The sequence below is a fragment of the Aethalodelphis obliquidens genome, unplaced genomic scaffold (genome assembly GCF_003676395.1).
Source record: "Aethalodelphis obliquidens isolate GAN/ISIS:26980383/991018 unplaced genomic scaffold, ASM367639v1 scaffold7, whole genome shotgun sequence".
In the NCBI taxonomy this organism is placed as follows: domain Eukaryota; kingdom Metazoa; phylum Chordata; class Mammalia; order Artiodactyla; family Delphinidae; genus Aethalodelphis; species Aethalodelphis obliquidens.
The window spans coordinates 46,695,669-46,713,476 of NW_020837951.1; the positions used below are offsets into that span (position 1 = coordinate 46,695,669).

The 17,808-nt window shown below is 37.9% G+C and overlaps 1 protein-coding gene across 5 annotated transcripts in view; it reads right to left on the reverse strand.

The window, feature by feature from the left end:
• The window catches only part of TMC1 (transmembrane channel like 1), a 385,069-nt gene that overhangs the window by 253,046 nt on the left and 114,215 nt on the right, over nt 1-17,808 (reverse strand). For 4 of the 5 annotated variants that reach the window (XM_027105687.1, XM_027105692.1, XM_027105686.1 and 1 more), the window contains exon 3: nt 12,615-12,757. The exons of the other annotated variant lie outside the window; for it this stretch is intronic. The gene's annotated coding sequence lies outside the window, so the exon portion shown is untranslated. The remainder of the gene's footprint in view (nt 1-12,614; nt 12,758-17,808) is intronic. 5 annotated transcript variants of the gene reach the window in all.

Below are 17,808 nucleotides of genomic sequence, written 5' to 3' on the forward strand. Positions count from 1 at the left end.
TATCCTCACTGGGGAGATTTCTGTAGCAGTAGAATAGAGGAAATACAGTTTCATTTCCATTAATGTGATCAGAGAACATTTCCTAAAGGAGAGGCCTTTGATTTAGGTCTTCATAGGTGTTTCATAAAGTGTTTTAAATATGCCACACATATGTCATCATGTTCTTTCCTTATCTGACACCTAGTCAGTAAGTGTGACCCTGTAAGACACTGATTCTTAAGATTTGTCTGGGTCCCACCCTCAGAGTTTCTGATTCAGTAGGACCTGGTTGGAACCAGAGAATTTGCATTTCTTACTAGTTCTCAGGTGATGCTGCTGCTGCTACTGGTCTTCTCACCATACATTGAGAACCGCTGCTTCAGGATAACCAGCCAGGTAACTCCTTGACCGAAAATGGACACCCTTCACTTGGCTAAAACAATAAATTTTCAGTGTTCACAAAGAGAACAACTCATGGGTTTCTGCAAGCAGGGGAGGAGGAACATTCCAATCTATTCCTATAACTAAGGAAGGGCTCAATTTTCAAAAGTAAATTAATTGTCAGACCCAGTACCCTTGGGGAACATTATTTATTGGAAATATAACTAACATAACATTCTTGAAGATCTTGATAATTAAAAACAAAATATCTTATTTGTTGATGCATTATACTCAGGGCCCTAATATCTATTACACTTCTTACAGGCATAATACATATTTGAACTGCAAACTTCTACCTTGATTATAGCTTTTGGTTACTTGATGCTTTGGTTTAATAATTCCCATATTGTTTGCTTCCCCCCCCAATGCCTTTTCTAATCAATTTTCTCTTGTTCCTATGTTCTTTGTTCTGGTTTTGTATCCTAGGCTATTTGCTCTCTCCTCCAGCTTCTCATTGGCATGTCTTCAATCATTTTCCAGAGTTCTTACAGAATGTTAACCATTTTTTGTGCATCCTAAAACTTTTAACCTCTCATCTAAAACTAACTAAATGCTAAAAAATTATAATGCTTATGAATATATTATGCATAATATTAAGTTCAAAATAGTTGACATACTTCATGCTATATGTTATAGATATAATAAGCTTAATTTCAAGCAGATGAAATAAACATTGAAGTGCATGTATTTTTTTGTACACAGCCTCTTTCTACCTGCTGTTTGTAAACATCAGGCATTAGAAGCTTATAGGTGTGGCTTTTAAGTGATTACTAGACATATGTATATGTTCATTTGTGTGGCCACTCATGCCTACTGAATATTTGGGAAATGTACCGAAATACACATAATAATACCTCCTACAAAAAGCAGAACAGTGTCCTCTTCCACGTCCAAGGACAAGAATTAATTTCTTCAAGCTTCCTTCATAAAACAATGTAGGAATAGAGGTGGAAATTGAGACCTTATTGAAGAAATCTATCTGTTGGGAACATGAGCTAGTGGATAACTCTGAGAAAGCTCTCACAGACTTTTTTTAACCATTACTAAAATAAAGACAGTACATGAAATAAATGCCATTTGGCATCTTAAGTTAATAAGATTGGATACTATACAATTAATTTCATTTTTTCATCCCTCACTTACTATGAACTTTTCAGAAGAGCACTTTCTCTAAGTTTCAATATGAAAATTATAAACTGTAGTTTAAAATTTGAATTTATAAACTATAAATTATAATATTATTAGCTTTATTGCAAAGAGCATGCATGTTAATAAGTGGCATTGTTTAAAAGTGTCTGGTCCTTTCTGATTTTTACAATTTAGAGCTCTAACGCCTATCATCTCAGTTTACACTATAATTTCAGGGACACAGAGATTTAAAAGTGAATGTTCAAAAGGCTCTCCATACACTAGCCTATTTTGCACAACTGAGGAGCAATTTTTTCAAGCCTTTTTTCTAATATACATGTTAATATATTATGGGCTATTTCCAGAAGTTATTCTGGCTAAAGGATCTTCTGAAACACATCTACGTTCTCACCATTTTAATAAAGAAAAGAATGTGGTATGAAGGCAGAGGTTGCTGCCTCAGCTTATGAGATAGATGTTAGTATTAGCCTCATTTTATGGATAAGGAAAGAAAGATTTCTAGATGTCTAGTACCTCATCCAAGGTCACACACTAGTGCGTGATAAGGGGAGAATCTGAACCCAAGTCTGACACCCGAGCCAGACCTCTTAGCCACTAAGCTGAACCACCATTTAACTTTTCTCATTTCTCTTTTCCTAACCCTCAGTTACTTCTGATTTCTAAGTGTTCTCAGTAAAAGTGACTTGCAATTTGTTGATAAGAAATTGGAATTAAGTATACAAGAATTTGTTAAAAGATGGTGCAGGGGAAAAGAAAAGGAAGAGGATGAGAAAAAAATGAGCTCTGCTCCCAGATAATCGAAGACTCTGGGCTCACATATTAAGCAACTGGAACCTACTCATACAGAATGATAAAACCAGTGCTGACTATGTTTTCTTTGCATATGTCTCAGTGCCTTGTACGAAGTAGTGGCTGGATAAATGTTTGTTAAACTAAAGGTGGAACCAAATGTGTTCTAGAAGCATTAAGGGAATCCGATTAGAGACATGAACAGCGTTGGATGGGAAAAGAGTCTGTTGAGAAAATATGGATTATCTTCTTTACAATAGTGAAGAGTAACTGCCTATACTACTTTCCCATTATCAGAAAGTTCCAAAGGTCGCATAAAAATTGTGAATATTAAATAAAAATAACCAGCTTAAGAAAGCGATTTATTACAATGAGAACTGCTATGATGCAACTAAATATTTATCGAATGCCCATTAAATGCAGGCACTGCACAACAGATATTTTGAAGCCTTAAATTGTTCACAATACTGGCAAAAATTGCTACATCACTATTCAAACTGTGGTCAGTATAAAAATGGTAATCAATGTAACCACAATTTATAAGCTTACTTATCTCTAAATCAGAGCCATTCTGAATTAGAATAGGAATTTATGATTCTAGGCCAATTTACTTCAAGTACCCATTTATTTTTGCTGTATGGTGTTTTAAATATAAAGCAAGCTACATCTTCAAAAACATAGTCTTTAACATTGTTTCCTGAGTTTAGCATGTTTAAAAATATACTAAAACTAAAATGGGCTCTGGATTCCCACATGTCGCAGTAAACTCACCAAGATCTAGAATCTTCCTCCTATAATGGAAAAGCTCTAAACCCCTTCTCCTTTCAAATAGTCTTCACCATATTTGAAAAACCAAGAGACCACATTTATTGCCACAAATAGTGAAACACTAGATTCTACCAAGAAGTCACGTTTCTACTGTTTCAAAAATGATCTTAGAAATGAAAATCTATGCATAACTTCTCAACTTCAAAATATCTTTACTTTGGCAAAAATCATTATAACAATATAATAAAAGAATGGACTCATGAAATAAAATCTATTTTTCAACAATTAATATCTGTAATATCAAAGGGCTAAGATGATCACAAATTTGAGAAAAGATGATCATGCACCATGCAAATGAGCATATGAAAAAGGGTTTCAAAGTGGGGCCCAGGCAGGAAAGGGTGTCTGGTAGTGCTATTTTTTATTTTTTAATTCATGAATCTGAATATGTCACTCTTTACTTAAACATTTCAATGGTTTCCCATTGCTTGCAATATAAAATCCATTACCATACCTTACCATAGCTCTCATTGACTTAATTAAAGCTCACTTCTCTATCTTTATCCCCAGCACTCTCCAAAATGCTCCCTAAATTCTCATCATACTAGCTTTCCTGTGGCTCTTTGAATTATATAGCCCATGGGAAAAACTGCAAGACTTTCTTCCAATGATTAAAAATCTGTTTTATGCAACCTTGCTTTTACACAGTTTCCTCTAACTGAAATGGCCTTACCTGACTCATCTTCCAAACCCAGGATAAGAGAGCCTTTCTTTGAGAAGCTGTCCCAAATCACTTATTCAAACGCAGTTACTCACTTTTTCTTCTGTGTCACACAGTATTGTTATTATTTATTGCAGTTATTTTTCCCTTTTATGTTGGGAAATCCTTAATGTCAGAGTCTCTGTCTTAATTGTCTTTGTGTATCTCATGCCTGGCAGTTTCAGACACATAGTAGATGATAGATAAATGCTAAGTGTTGTACTGATGTTACTGAATCCTAAGAAGACACATGGTATGTATTTGAAAAATTATCCCTATATTTTAAAATCTATAATTTTTATTAAAATGATCTTCCTAGAACATCTATGTGTATTTTCCCTCCGTTGTGTCTTGTTTCACATCAAAACTCTTTGCTTTTCTACTGGGTATAGTCTATCTCTTATTTTATAAGTATTCAACTGTCATCGTACAACACCATGATGGCTAGGAAAAGGACACAATCCATGAAAGCATGTCATCTCACTTCTTAAGAAGAAAGCTGTCCAAAGTTATAAATCAGGAAATGTGTGTGTGTGTGTTTGCATGTGTGCACACAATTGCTATTACATAATTTGGAATGGAGGAGGTATGAGTTGAAGTTATATTTGAGTCATGTCTTGGTTATCAAGACCTGTCCAACAAAGATTATCATAAAACTACTAATAAAATGATAATAAATAATATTCACCCAAATGTCTCTTGACTTTTTTAGTTTGTGGGTACAAATAATGTCACATTGTCACTTATACTCAGATATGCTCTTGAAAGAATTCCAGAGCCTTTCAGAGTGTTCCTTTATCCCCACATTGCCCAATATGTCAGAATAGCTCAAGAAGGTCTTAGAAATCATTCCTGGGCTTCGCACACTGATCCCAACACTGGTGGCACCGTTGGCCATGCCAGAACTCTGCAGACTATGCTCCTACCACTGTTTTTTGTCACCCCAAGATTGTTCCCAGCCAGTAATGTTCATAGAGAGTGGCAAGTGGAATAATACACCCTGTTTGTGATACCCTTTTTGGGCACTCTCAGAAATATTGGGCAGCAGGACTTCCCTGGTGGTGCAGTGGTTAAGAATCCGCCTGCCAATTCAGGGGACACAGATTCGAGCCCTGGTCTGGGAAAATCCCACATGCTGCAGAACAACTAAGCCCATGCACCCGTGCCCGTGCACTGAGCCTGCGCTCTGGAGCCCGCGAGCCACAACTACTGAGGCTGCAAGCCACAACTACTGAGGGCCGTGCGCCTAGAGCCCATGCTTCGCAACGAGAAGCCACCGCAATGAGAAGCCTGCACACCGCAATGAGGAGTAGCCCCCGCTCGCCACAACTAGAGAAAGCCCATGCACAACAACGAAGACCTAACGCAGCCAAAAATAAACAATTTTTTTAAAAAAGAGAAGATTCTATTTCCCTTATTAAAAAAAAAAAAAAATGAAAGAAAGAAATAGTGGGTGGAGGTGAAAAGCAGCAGGGTCCTGGGGCTCAGGGTTGCAAAGATAGTGAGATGACGTTTTTGGTTTTTTGTTTTCTTTCTCCTTGGACTGACACACAGAATGGTTTCATTAGGACTGATTTCTAGTATCAGCTGCCACATTCTAACACCTCTTTCACTCTCATGGACCTTCTGACATTTGGCCGGTACTTGAGCCTGACTTGTTCGGCTGAACATTTTCCTTATGGTGAATTCTTTACCAGGACTCCACCTGGCTTCATAAAATTATCGACTTGTGCCCCCGCCTCTAACACAGGCACACTCCAACCTCAAATCCACCAGACATACCTGTGAACATCTGAACTGTGAACCACACTTAAGTTGTTTCTTTTTTTTTTTCATAAAGTTTCTCAACACTTTTGGAATCAGTAATTACAAAGATATACTTTCTAGGGGAAAAGAGTGTCATCCAACTCCATGTCACCTAGGTATCCAAAATCAGCCTTGAATCAGGGATAACTCCCTCCAAGACAACAATTATCATTATTAGAAATATTTTAATTATTGGCATTTACAGCTTCTGGGAAATCCAGGATCACTCAGTTCAAACAGCTAGAGTGAGTACTGCTGAAAATGATGCCCATAAATATAGCGAAAATTTGAATTAGACATTCATTGAAAAATTAAATGATAAGAAAGTCATAAAACCAAATGCATTTTATTTCCCTATCTGGTGAAACACAATTCTCTTCTTCTACTTGGTAAATCTTATTAACATAATATAGTTATTACAGGAATCTCCCTTTTCCTGATGGATGGCTTTGGTTTGAGCAATTTCCTTCTGCAACTGTGCCACATGTAAATATTGACTGTGATGCAACATACTCCATAAACTAAGATTTTAAATTCAAGAGCTGATTTCATTGTTGGTACATAATGAGATTTCATTGAAGATAAAAATAGTTTTCTGAATTTTTATAACTCAGTAGATCAGAAACAGTACAGCGGGTGCAATTCCCAAACTAGAGAGAGTCTATGTACCACTCTGCTTCTAATTCTCTGGTCATGTAATGTAACGGTGGCTCCTCTTTGAACAAAGTATAGAACAAAGGTCAGATATTTCAGATGACTGAATGTGGAAAAAGCACTAAAATAATTTCCTAGCAAATGTATCTAAAATATTATTCATTATATAGTATGGGTATCTACAGTAATTGAACTTACTAAATCATTTATTTTGTATGGTTACATTTTGACATTATAGGCCAGATCAAAATGACACACAGAGCAGTAGAAGGCCAGTTGCTCTAAGTGCCTATGTATTTATCTTTCTACTGTAAATGCTTCCAGATATTACAATTGTGTGGGGTAGAGCTGAAGTTTGTTTGTTTGTTTGATCTTCTTTGAGCTGTAAAGAGTCAATTAAGTGACCCTCCCAGGTAAAAAACAATATAGAACAAGTATCTACCCATTGTTCTGGTAGAAGAATATAAGGCCTTTGGTTTTGTTCCAGTAGCTAAACAAATCTGCCCACATCCTGTTAAGCAGAAGTTTTCCTTGGGATGAAGGTGGCCCAAACTGCGTAAGGATTCCCGTCCCTGAACCCTAACCAATATGTAAAGTGAAAAATTTTAATCATGGAAAATAAAGTAAAAAATTGGGGGTGTCTGTGGGGACTGGTGATGCAGCACTAACACTAGTGCCTAAATGTTTATGAGGGAGGGCTGGTTTGAGCAGTATGACAAATGCTAGAAGTTCCTCCAACCTAGGCAGCTAAGCACAGCAGTTGTACTTTGGAAAATAGTCACTGAGCATCAAAGTGTGAACTAAAACGTGTTATTCACTTGGGATCCAACATGAGGCCTGGTCAAAAACCTGGATTCACTAGACCATTCCAGCAGCAGTATAGCATCTATCAGACTGTGCAGGACCAATATTCATCCTTGATATTAATTTGCAGCAAGAAGAAACAGCAGTAGAGTCAGAAGTCACACCACTATAGCCATCTTTGAACCAGGATTCTTAGACTATTTGGGAGAGGGGACTCACAAGAAGAAATATTAGAATTTTTACTAATCAGTTTTATGGGGGTTATGCATAGGAAAGTTTAAGTGTTTCATACATAAGGTCAAGTACTCCAGATGACCATGGTTAGTAAAAGAGTCACATTTACATTATAATTCAGAATATATTTGCTCTGATAGCTTTTAATTAAACTTTTGTAATGTTTGCCTTTTCCTTGCCATGTAAATAAAATCCAGCCGCTAACCAATCAAGCAGAAAACTTGGGATTTGGGACAGGACAAAAAACAAAAATAACTTGTTTTTTAGCTTCACCTCTTTTAAGGCCAGAAAATAGTAGAGTGGGTGACTTTGGTTAAGGTTGAAATGTTTTAAGAGTGGAAATCACCAAAAACGCAGCCTCAGCCCATATCAGAATACACACACACACTCATACACACATACACATTCCTTAAAAACATCAGTCATTAAAGCCTAGAGTGTTTTTTTTTATACACCATGTTTAAGAATTGACTCCACAGAAAATGACAAGTCTTAAATTCTAACTAGTGGCTAGGGCCTCTATTTTATGACTCAGACTTTCTGTTCTTGTTAGGAGATGGAAGGAGAGCAGTACATCTTGGTTTATTTAGTTTTTCTCCAAACCTACTTATCAGCTAAGGTTACTATGAAGGCTGAAGTTACGGGATGGGTCAATTCTATTTTAAGCAATGGAAGATACACTGTGATTGCCTGTTTTATATTAATTTTCTTTCCATGGGCCAGCAACTAAAGCATTTTTTATTTTTTCAGAGGTAATTGTTTAAAGCCACCTGTATCACTCAGTGTTTTCACTTGCCTCGGGAATAATTAGAGGAAATCTATTGCAAACATGTCATGGGATGGGATTAAAAAAAATGTAGTGAATACCTTCAAAGTCTTAGTGCATTTTATTGTGTGTTGTAAATTTCACATATTCAACTTGACTCTCTCCTCTAGCTCCTCTGTCCCACCTCACTCCCACACCCATCTGAAAGATAAAAATATGTGAATGCTATCTACTCAGACTTTTAGAGAGTAGTAGCAGCAGCTTTGAAAATCTTTCAGCACAGTTCCTCTAATCTGTGACATCATTTAACCATAGTGACTCACATTTGTGTAGGTATTCAGGACTTACAATATTTTTGCATTTGAGCCTTACACAACTCAGTGAGATAGATAAAAGAAGAATTGTTACTATTCCTGTGACACAACAGAGAAAATTGAGCCTCACAAAGGCCAAGTGATAACTTAAGCCAGCTAGCTAAGGAAACTGGCTTGCCTGACTCCTAGGTCAGCATTGTTTTTACTACACTATTTTGTCTCTTTCCAACTCTTATGTGACTTCCCGTGTGACTTACCATGTTTGCAGCATATTCAGCATGTATATTTTTCTCATGGAAAGTAAATCAGATAGCAGTAAGCAAAACAGAGGAGGGAATTTAGAGAATTCTCTGGGTAGGTTGCTCTGGATAGAAGTACCCATTTAAATCTCTAGGGGTAAAACAGGAATAAAGACACAGACCTACTAGAGAATAGATCTGAGGATATGGGGAGGGGAAGTAAGCTGTGACAAAGCGAGAGAGTGGCATGGACATATATACACTACCAAACGTAAAATAGATAGCTAGTGGGAAGCAGCCGCATAGCACAGGGAGACCAGCTCGGTGCTTTGTGACCACCTAGAGGGGTGGGATAGGGAGGGTGGGAGGGAGGGAGACGCAAGAGGGAAGAGATATGGGAACATATGTATAACTGATTCACTTTGTTATAAAGCAAAAACTAACACACCATTGTAAAGCAATTATACTCCAATAAAGATGTAAAAAAAATATATGAAGATTGTACATAGCCCTTACAGCATATACCATATATATCTTGCAACCAAAACTAATTTAATGTTTAGAACAGGAAAAATTAGTAGCCCAAGAAATTTTCCTTAGACTCTATCGTGAAGGTCTGTCAATTTCAAAAGTTCTTACCTTTGTTTGATGGTATTAGTGCCCAGGAGTAATTGAAAATATGCTTGTAATTCCACAAATATGATTAGATTTCACATTTTTGCATTTCAGGCTCCTTCAAGCCTCAGCCCTGGTCTTATTTGCCCTTATATTATTGCAGATAAGCACAGTGACTTGAGAGTAAGAAGCATTTGGTAAATATTTGGTTTTGTTTTTAAGCATTTGACAGATACCTATATGCCACCATAAGTTCTGATTTAGTATGACTAGTCATTATGTCTCTCAACAAAATTCTAAATACTTCATTGTTGTTCTTGATACACACATAGACACAGGTTGTTCTTTAGCAGATTCACTGAGAAAAGTTATGTTTGCAACCCTCTTTCCAACCTAGCACTTGTTGATTAAACTAAGTCTTTAACTTATCAATCATTATAACTTGGCAACAAACATCTGTGTGTGTGCGTGTGTGTGTGTGTGTGTGTGTGTATAAAGGGGTGAAAAAGACCAATAGGCTTGGATTTCACAAGCACTTGAGCCTTTCTGCACTATTCCCTAGCATGGTTTCCCATTCCTTCATCTTACTATAAACAGCACTTCTCAGCCAAATATGTTTAATTTAAGATTAAAAAAAAGAAATACATGTTATATATTTTTAAATATATTTATAATATATACAATATATAATACAAAGTATATACTTAATATATAGTTTATATATTGTTATAACATATTTTTGTTTGTTTGTTTGTTTTGTTTTGTTTTTTTGCGGTATGTGGACCTCTCACTGCTGTGGCCTCTCCCGTTGCGGAGCACAGGCTCCAGACACGCAGACTCAGTGGCCATGGCTCACGGGCCCAGCCGCTCCGTGGCATGTGGGATCTTCCCGGACTGGGGCACGAACTCGTGTCCCCTGCATTGGCAGGCGGACTCTCAACCACTGCGCCACCAGGGAAGCCCTGTTATAACATATTTTTATAATTATATATACATGTATATATTCATATGTATATGTGTGTGTATTTTTTTTCTCTTGTCCAAAAGAAATTTTTAAAAGGGCCTGTTTAATGAATCTACTTATTATTGCTTCCTCTTATCTTAGGATATGTACAGATATTAGTGCAAGTTATATAAATCCTGAAAGAACAAGTATTATCACTAAGAAAACATTTTATCAATTAGGATATTTCAATGTATGATGACAGACATTAACTAGATTTATTGTGGTAATAATTTCACAATATATACAAATATTGAATCATTATGTTGTACACCTGAAACTAATGTAATGCTGTATGTCAATTATACCTCAATAAAAGAAATAGAAATTTTCAATCAAAGGCATCAGAAATCAACCCAAGTTCAGCAAAAGGAAGTTGTTACATCAGAAAGAATACAAAATCTACAGGAAGGCTGAAGAAAAACTCAGAACCAGGTCAGGATGGGAACCAAGACCACTGGAATTGCTAGACCTTCTTTTCAGGCTACTGCTACTGCTGAAATTAATAAATGCATGCCAATCATTACTGTTATTTTGTACTCAAGTTACTTCATTCAGTGTTCAGAGTCCTGAGAAAGAGAACTCACTTGGCTTAGCTGTAGCCATATGTTCACACTTAACTTTAGGACTGGGGAAATTATGCAGCACCAACCATATGACTTGAGGTGGTAGGGTGGGTGGAGTCCTAAATGAAAGTGAGGACAAGTCCTGGAACTGGGCTGAATGCTCCTGAGTGACCACAACAACCTCATGTAACTTCCATGGTCCATCTCCTTTTGCTGTCCCCACACTGTTCTCTCCATGCATGGACCTTCTTCTAAAATGTCCCCAAATAACATAATGTAGCTCCTTTGCTGAATACACACTCACAGCTTCTCCAAATGAAGATAATTTAAATTCTCATTACCTCCTGCACTTGTTTCCAAGTCTAGGATCTCTTGTTAGGCATCCATTTCTCCTCTAGTTTCAACATGATTCTATTTCAATGTGCAGTAAGTTATGGATTAAACAAGTATATTTAATCACCACCTGTTATGGGTTGAATTATGTCTTCCCAAAATCTACACATTGAAGTCCCAATCCCCAGTATTTCAGAATGTGGTCTTATCTGGAGACAGGGTCTTTACAGAGATAATCAAATTAAAATGAGGTCATTAGCAGGGTGGGGGAGGGAGGGCTAATTCAATATGATTTGCATCCTTATAAAAAGAGGAAATTTGGACTCAGAGACAAGGAGTCCAAATTTATTTTAAGGAATTGGGTCATGTGATTAGGGAAGCTTGGCAAGTTTAAAATCTGATGGGGGAAGGCCTGAAGCCTGGAGACTCAGGAAAAGAGTTACAATTTGAGTCTAAAGGCAGTCTACTGACAAACTAGGAAGAGCTGATGTTATAGATAAAATCTGGAGGAAGTCTGCTGCCAAAATTCTCTCTAGCTTGGGGGAACATCAGCCTTTTATTCTACTCGGGCCTTCAACTGATTAGATGAGGCCCATCCCCATTATGGAGAGCAATATACTTTACTCGAAGACTGAAATGTAATTCTCATCCAAAAATACCCTGAAAGAAAGATTCCGAATAATTTTGACCAAATATCTGGGCATCTTGTGGTCTAGCCAGGTCAGTACATAAAATTAACCATCACACATGGTCTTTCTGCTATGTGTACATCCTAGTACTTCTCTGTGTATCCAAACCTCTTCTTTTTATCAGACCAGGCAGATTGGATTGGGACTCACTCTGCCAACCTCATTTTAACTTAATCACTTCTTTACAGGTCTTATCTCCAAATACAGTCACATTCTGAGGTACTGGGGGTTAGGGACTCAACATATGATTTCAGGGGTGGAAGGAGGGACACCATTCAGCCCATAACACTATGATTACTGCTATACTTTACTAGCACTACAATCCGACTATGATTACCACTGCACTAGTCCTTCTCTTGTCCTATTACTAACACTTCCAGAAAGTCCCTTCCAGTTTCAATTTTCCATTTTTCTATAAAATAGATTGTACACAGAAGATACCATGAAGCTCAAGGTTTCCACCAAGATTGCACACAAGTTCAGCCAGAGTTCACGGAACACAGCTTACATAGCTATTGAAGAATATTTCAAGACACAGGAATTTTGATCAAGGAGGAAATGCCAAACTATAAAGAAGTTATAAAGGCCAGGAAGACTGGCAAAACCGAGACCACCCTCCCAGGGGGAGTTTGAATCTGTTAGTGGTTACCAACAGCAAAGTAATCCAGCTCAGGGAGCTGAAACATTCTGGGACTAAAGACTCACCAGTAGTTGTTAGATGTCACAGGGTTCATCACTTGAATGGCTGGTCTGGTTTCCTCAGTAGTAAGAGTCTAAGGAATGTTTACCCTTCATTCCTCTTTCAAACATTAAGTATATAATTGTGTTTACCAATTTTATGGTAACCCCTAGAAAATAATTGAGAAATAATGCCAGTTAAGGAAAATGGTGAATCCACACAGAAGATACTCCAAATACACATATGCATTCATACCTTACAGATATTTTAACAGGCCAGGAAATAATGAGCTTTCTCTGTTTCATCTTATATTCCATATAAATGAAACTGTATGCACAAAGACAGTAAGATACCCAGAGATGAACACTGAGACATTCTTAAGTTTGTGTTTCCCATGGTACCTCATTCAGTGTCTTTTACATAATCTTCGTTCAGGAAATATTTGCTGAGTTTAGTAGAGAGAAAACTCTCCAAATTCTGATGATGCTAGCTTTACTGCTGCTCTATCTCTCATTCAAAAATACGTGCCATGTGCAGCTACCCTGCTAGTCACTGAACAAACAAGGTCACATCATGGATTTATCCTGAAGTTTGAGAGTCTATAAATAGTTCCAGTCAGCCCAACAGTCATTTATTCAGCCTGTGTTATGTGTAAGATGCTATAGAGCTTATCATCCATTAAGGCAGACTGTGTGTACATGAATATCCATAATTCAAGGCAATTTGCTCTATTAATAGAGATATAAATAATGTATTCGGCATGGGGAACAGGGCTAGGACAAGGCAGGATACCAGAACCAGTGCCAGACTGTGGAGCGGTTTGAAGGCTGAGCAGTACTCTAATTACCACTGATAAATTCTTCTGTTGCCATTGATAAAGGTTGAAAAATTTGGAGACACAAAGCCTAGATAGCCTTATTGCCCTAATAGGCACAGAATGGAGTAGTATGATAGTACTGACACCACTTCAGAGAATAACACCATTTTAGTGATAAAAAGCCCAATCTCATCCTCTCCAAAGCATTCAGTTATGAACCAAATATACCAATGTCTTTGTATTTTAATCCATATTATTGAAGCAAGCCAGATTTAAAACTCTTTAATGCCATATGCCGTTAAGATAAAAATCATTAAAGGGAAAATAGTTACATAATCTCCCCAAGGCCCCTCCCTATTCCCTTCCATCTCTCAGACTGACATAAAAGAAGGAGGGAACAAATCAGAGAAAGAGGTGAAGGTGACTCACAAATAAAGAGCTGTGAGAGAGGGAGGAGGGAAGATAGTAAAAATCATATAGACTGCTTCCCTGGTGGCGCAGTGGTTGAGAGTCCGCCTGCCGATGCAGGGGACACGGGTTCGTGCCCCGGTCCGGGAAGATCCTACATGCCGCGAAGCGGCTGGGCCCGTGAGCCATGGCCGCTGAGCCTGTGCGTCCGGAGCCCGTGCTCCGCAACGGGAGAGGCCACAGCAGTGAGAGGCCCGCGTACCGCAAAAAAATAAAATAAAAAATCATATAGACTGGGGAGAGAGTTTAGGTAGGGAGTGCATGGCAATGGGGAAGGGGTAGTTAGTTGTGAATAAGAAAATGTAAAGAATGGGGAGAAGGTAAAAAAGGATATGATGATTCTGATTTGGATCCCTTTAATATCCTTTGAGAGATACAAGAACAGATTTCCTTTTTAATGTGGAGGAAGAGACAAGACTGCCTACGAACAGTTTTTCTGAAATGCCACACTCTTCAGAGACTGAAACCTTGGGGTCCCCAATTTATTAGGATTGCAATAGAACCTAAAATATTTTGGTTGAAGTGAAATGCAATACATGTATACCAGATACTTGCAAACTAGCAATTAAATTCTGATTTACCCTAGAAAACTATTTTCTTAACCTAGTGACACAATTTCAAAACAATGGATATGAAAATAAACATTTTAGGGATTCTGAAAACCCAATTAGGACATGGGTTTCTGTTGTTGTTGTTGTCTAACTACCTATTATTTTTCCCAGAAGCAAGCCACTTGAAGTATCTAGGTCAGAAATGAAAATCTCTCCACACCAACTGAATCGTAAATGCAAGCATTTAATGAAAGCTTCATTTCTTTACAATCTATGGAATACATTAGCCAGTTAATGTTGATCTTTTAAAGTGCCATGTCTTTTATTTATGATAAAAATATGTATATGCATGTGTGTATTCATGCCACATAAGTGGTATACACTGATACATTTATCAAATTAATTTAAGCATGTAATAACCACAATGCCACAAAAAAGACAGGCTTATAATTTGTTTATTGTTAATATCTGACATCAAAAGTTCCTGGAGTCTCAAAGCTGTAACCTAAATAATTAAAAAACAAAGAAACAATTTATCGCTCAGTGCTCCAGAGTACCTAAACCTTCCACAAAGCAGGCTAAATGATTAAGCATAGGTTATAATACTTAAAGGTACTGAATATTTGCATTCAGAACCAAGACAGCTCTAAAACAAGCAACTGGGTGAGTGGGAGAATCACGCAACCTGAAGCAGATAAATACACATCCAGAGCCCCTGATGTCCACAAGATGAGTGTGGAAATACGAATCTAAAGCAGAGGGAGAATGACTCTTAAAGAAATACCTGTGTTATAAACTGCTTATCATCATGGCTTGTAACAAGCCATCATTTAATGGCCATTAACAGGACAACCAGCTAGCAATTACTCAGAAAATGAATACTTTTCAAATTTGTGTGAACAATAATAATGAATGGATATGTATATAAGACAGATGTTAAGGGACTTCCCTGGTGGTCCAGTGGCTAACACTCTGCACTCCCAGTGCAGAGGGCCCAGGTTTGATCCCTGGTCGGGGAACATGCAACTAAGAGTTCACATGCCGCAACTAAAGATCCCGCATGCTGCAACTAAAAGCTGGCTCAGCTTAAATAAATAAATATTAAAAAAAAAAAAAAGATAGATGTTAAGACTGTCGTGGGAAGTCCCTTGCAGTCCTGCTTAAAGGAAGGACTTCATCCTTGAACAAAAGCTGAAAGTAATTCTAAACATAAGTTCCCCTATTCTCTGAGAGTAATGAAATGGGGCACAGCTCTCCTTTTGATAAAGACCCATGGAAGGGAATAAGGCTGAGCAGCAGTCCTTACCTCAGCTCCTAATCTCCAGTCCATTTCAGTCCCAAGCCATGTCCCAAGAAAAGAGAAGGTAGGGGTGGAATGAGGAGAAAGAAATGGCTCCAGAATCCATCTAGGGCAGAGGCTAATCCTGCTAACGCGCTGATATGTTGTCTGGCCAGCACTGTGTTTTCAAATGGAGAAAATTTACATTTAAAATAAATACAGATTTCTAGCGTTTCGGAAAAATTAGAAATCTCTGAGTTGCTATGCTCACTTCAGCCAGAGTTGGGTAGTTCTTGCTACCTTTAGATAGGGCAGGTGTTCTCTGGTTTACCACACTCCTCACCTCTCCCTATTGTGTTCCACCTGATCCACTTTATTCATGTGTGCTACTTGCCCAACCCTATAGGCATGAGGGTTTACCACTCTGGGATTAATGTACCTTCTAAAAGCTCCAGGCAAAACTGTCATGCGTTTACAAAAGATTCTATAATTTCCAGAGTTTTCCTGAGTTTCCAGTCTGCTCCAAGGTGAGCTGCAAGACATGGAATCTTGCCTATTTATAGTTGGTTCTCTCATAATCCATACAGTACCTCAGTAAATGTTGCTTGTTACAAGCTAAGTGTAGAATGGACCAGAATAACTCTCAAAGAGCTCTGAACATCCTTAGTTTACTCAAATCCAAACCTTTGGATCCTTGGTTGGCCTTAAACTGAAATAGTCCTGGATTGTTAGGGGATAACCAGTTGTGCTGACATGGAGGTCACAACAGACACCCTGCATGGGGGCAAGTTGATGTACAGTGGAAAAAGAACTTGACTAGTGCAAAGGAGGAAAAACTTCCCTTTACTATCCTAGGTTCTGTAACTGGCCTAAGAATTAAACTGACATAAGACAGATTAACAAGAGAAAAACATGCAAATTTAGTTCAGTATTTTTATGTGCACATGGGAGTCATCAAAAGGAAAATGAAGACTCAAAGAAGCCATAAGCCTGAAAGCTTATGTATCTTTTTAAACAAAGAACAATAAATTGTGGGGATGTGACAAGACAAATGGTCTTAGGCCACAAACAGTAAATTGTGGAACGGTGACTAGGAAATATATGGGGAACCTAATGGGAGATAAGGGTTATTTTAGTAGATTTGTTTGTACAGAACCATTTCACTGTTGAATCCCAGTCTCTGGTGATAAGAATGTTCTTCTCAGTACAAGGAGGGCACCTTTTTCATAGGACATTTTATGACCTGCTTTTAGGTACAAAAAGGTCAGAGAGCCCTTCCTGCATGTGCTGTTTCTCAAGTGCCTTCAGCTCAAAATAAATGCCAAAGTGGCGTATTTTGGGGTGGCATGTTCTGAACCCCTTCACTAGGCATTAGAAGTCCCAGATGTATTGATTCCATAAATAATACTTATTGGGACTTCCCTGGCGGTCCAGTGGTTAAGACTCTGCATTTCCACTGCAGGGGGTGGGGGTTTGATCCCCGGTTGGGCAACTAAAATCCCACACACCTCGTGGAGCAGCCAAAAAAAAAACAAATAAATGCTTATTTATTACTTACTATGCACTAAGTACTGAGGATACAAACATGAATACAAGATCCTTTAAAGAGTTCAGCCCAGGGAGGATTCAAATAAATAGATAGTTTCAGTGAAAGCTATATGAACTTGAGCCTGTCATTTAACCTTTCCAAACTCTGTTTTTCACCAGGAAAAAGGGGTTGACATGTCTGTTTCTTGGGGGCTTATTTCTTGCTACAGTGAGAAACAGCTGAAATAATAAATAATAAATAATAATTGCAAGCCATGAAACACAGGCAGCAAGATGATTGAATTGGAGTCTTCCTGCCTTTGTTTCTTAGGACTGCAGTATAATAGATTGCAGTCAAAAAGGTAAGCATGAGACACACCGCACTCCAAACAGAATTTTACAAAGAAATGGCCCCAAAGAACTAGCTGCATGCCAATCAGACTATGCAAGTAGATGGATGACACAAAGAAGAATCTGAGCATGGTTCAAAGTACATTTCCTATAGTTGGGAGTAACAGAAGACTCTTGCCTGACTCCTGCTAGAGGCATCTAAGGCAGAGTGTGGATGGTCCTGGGGA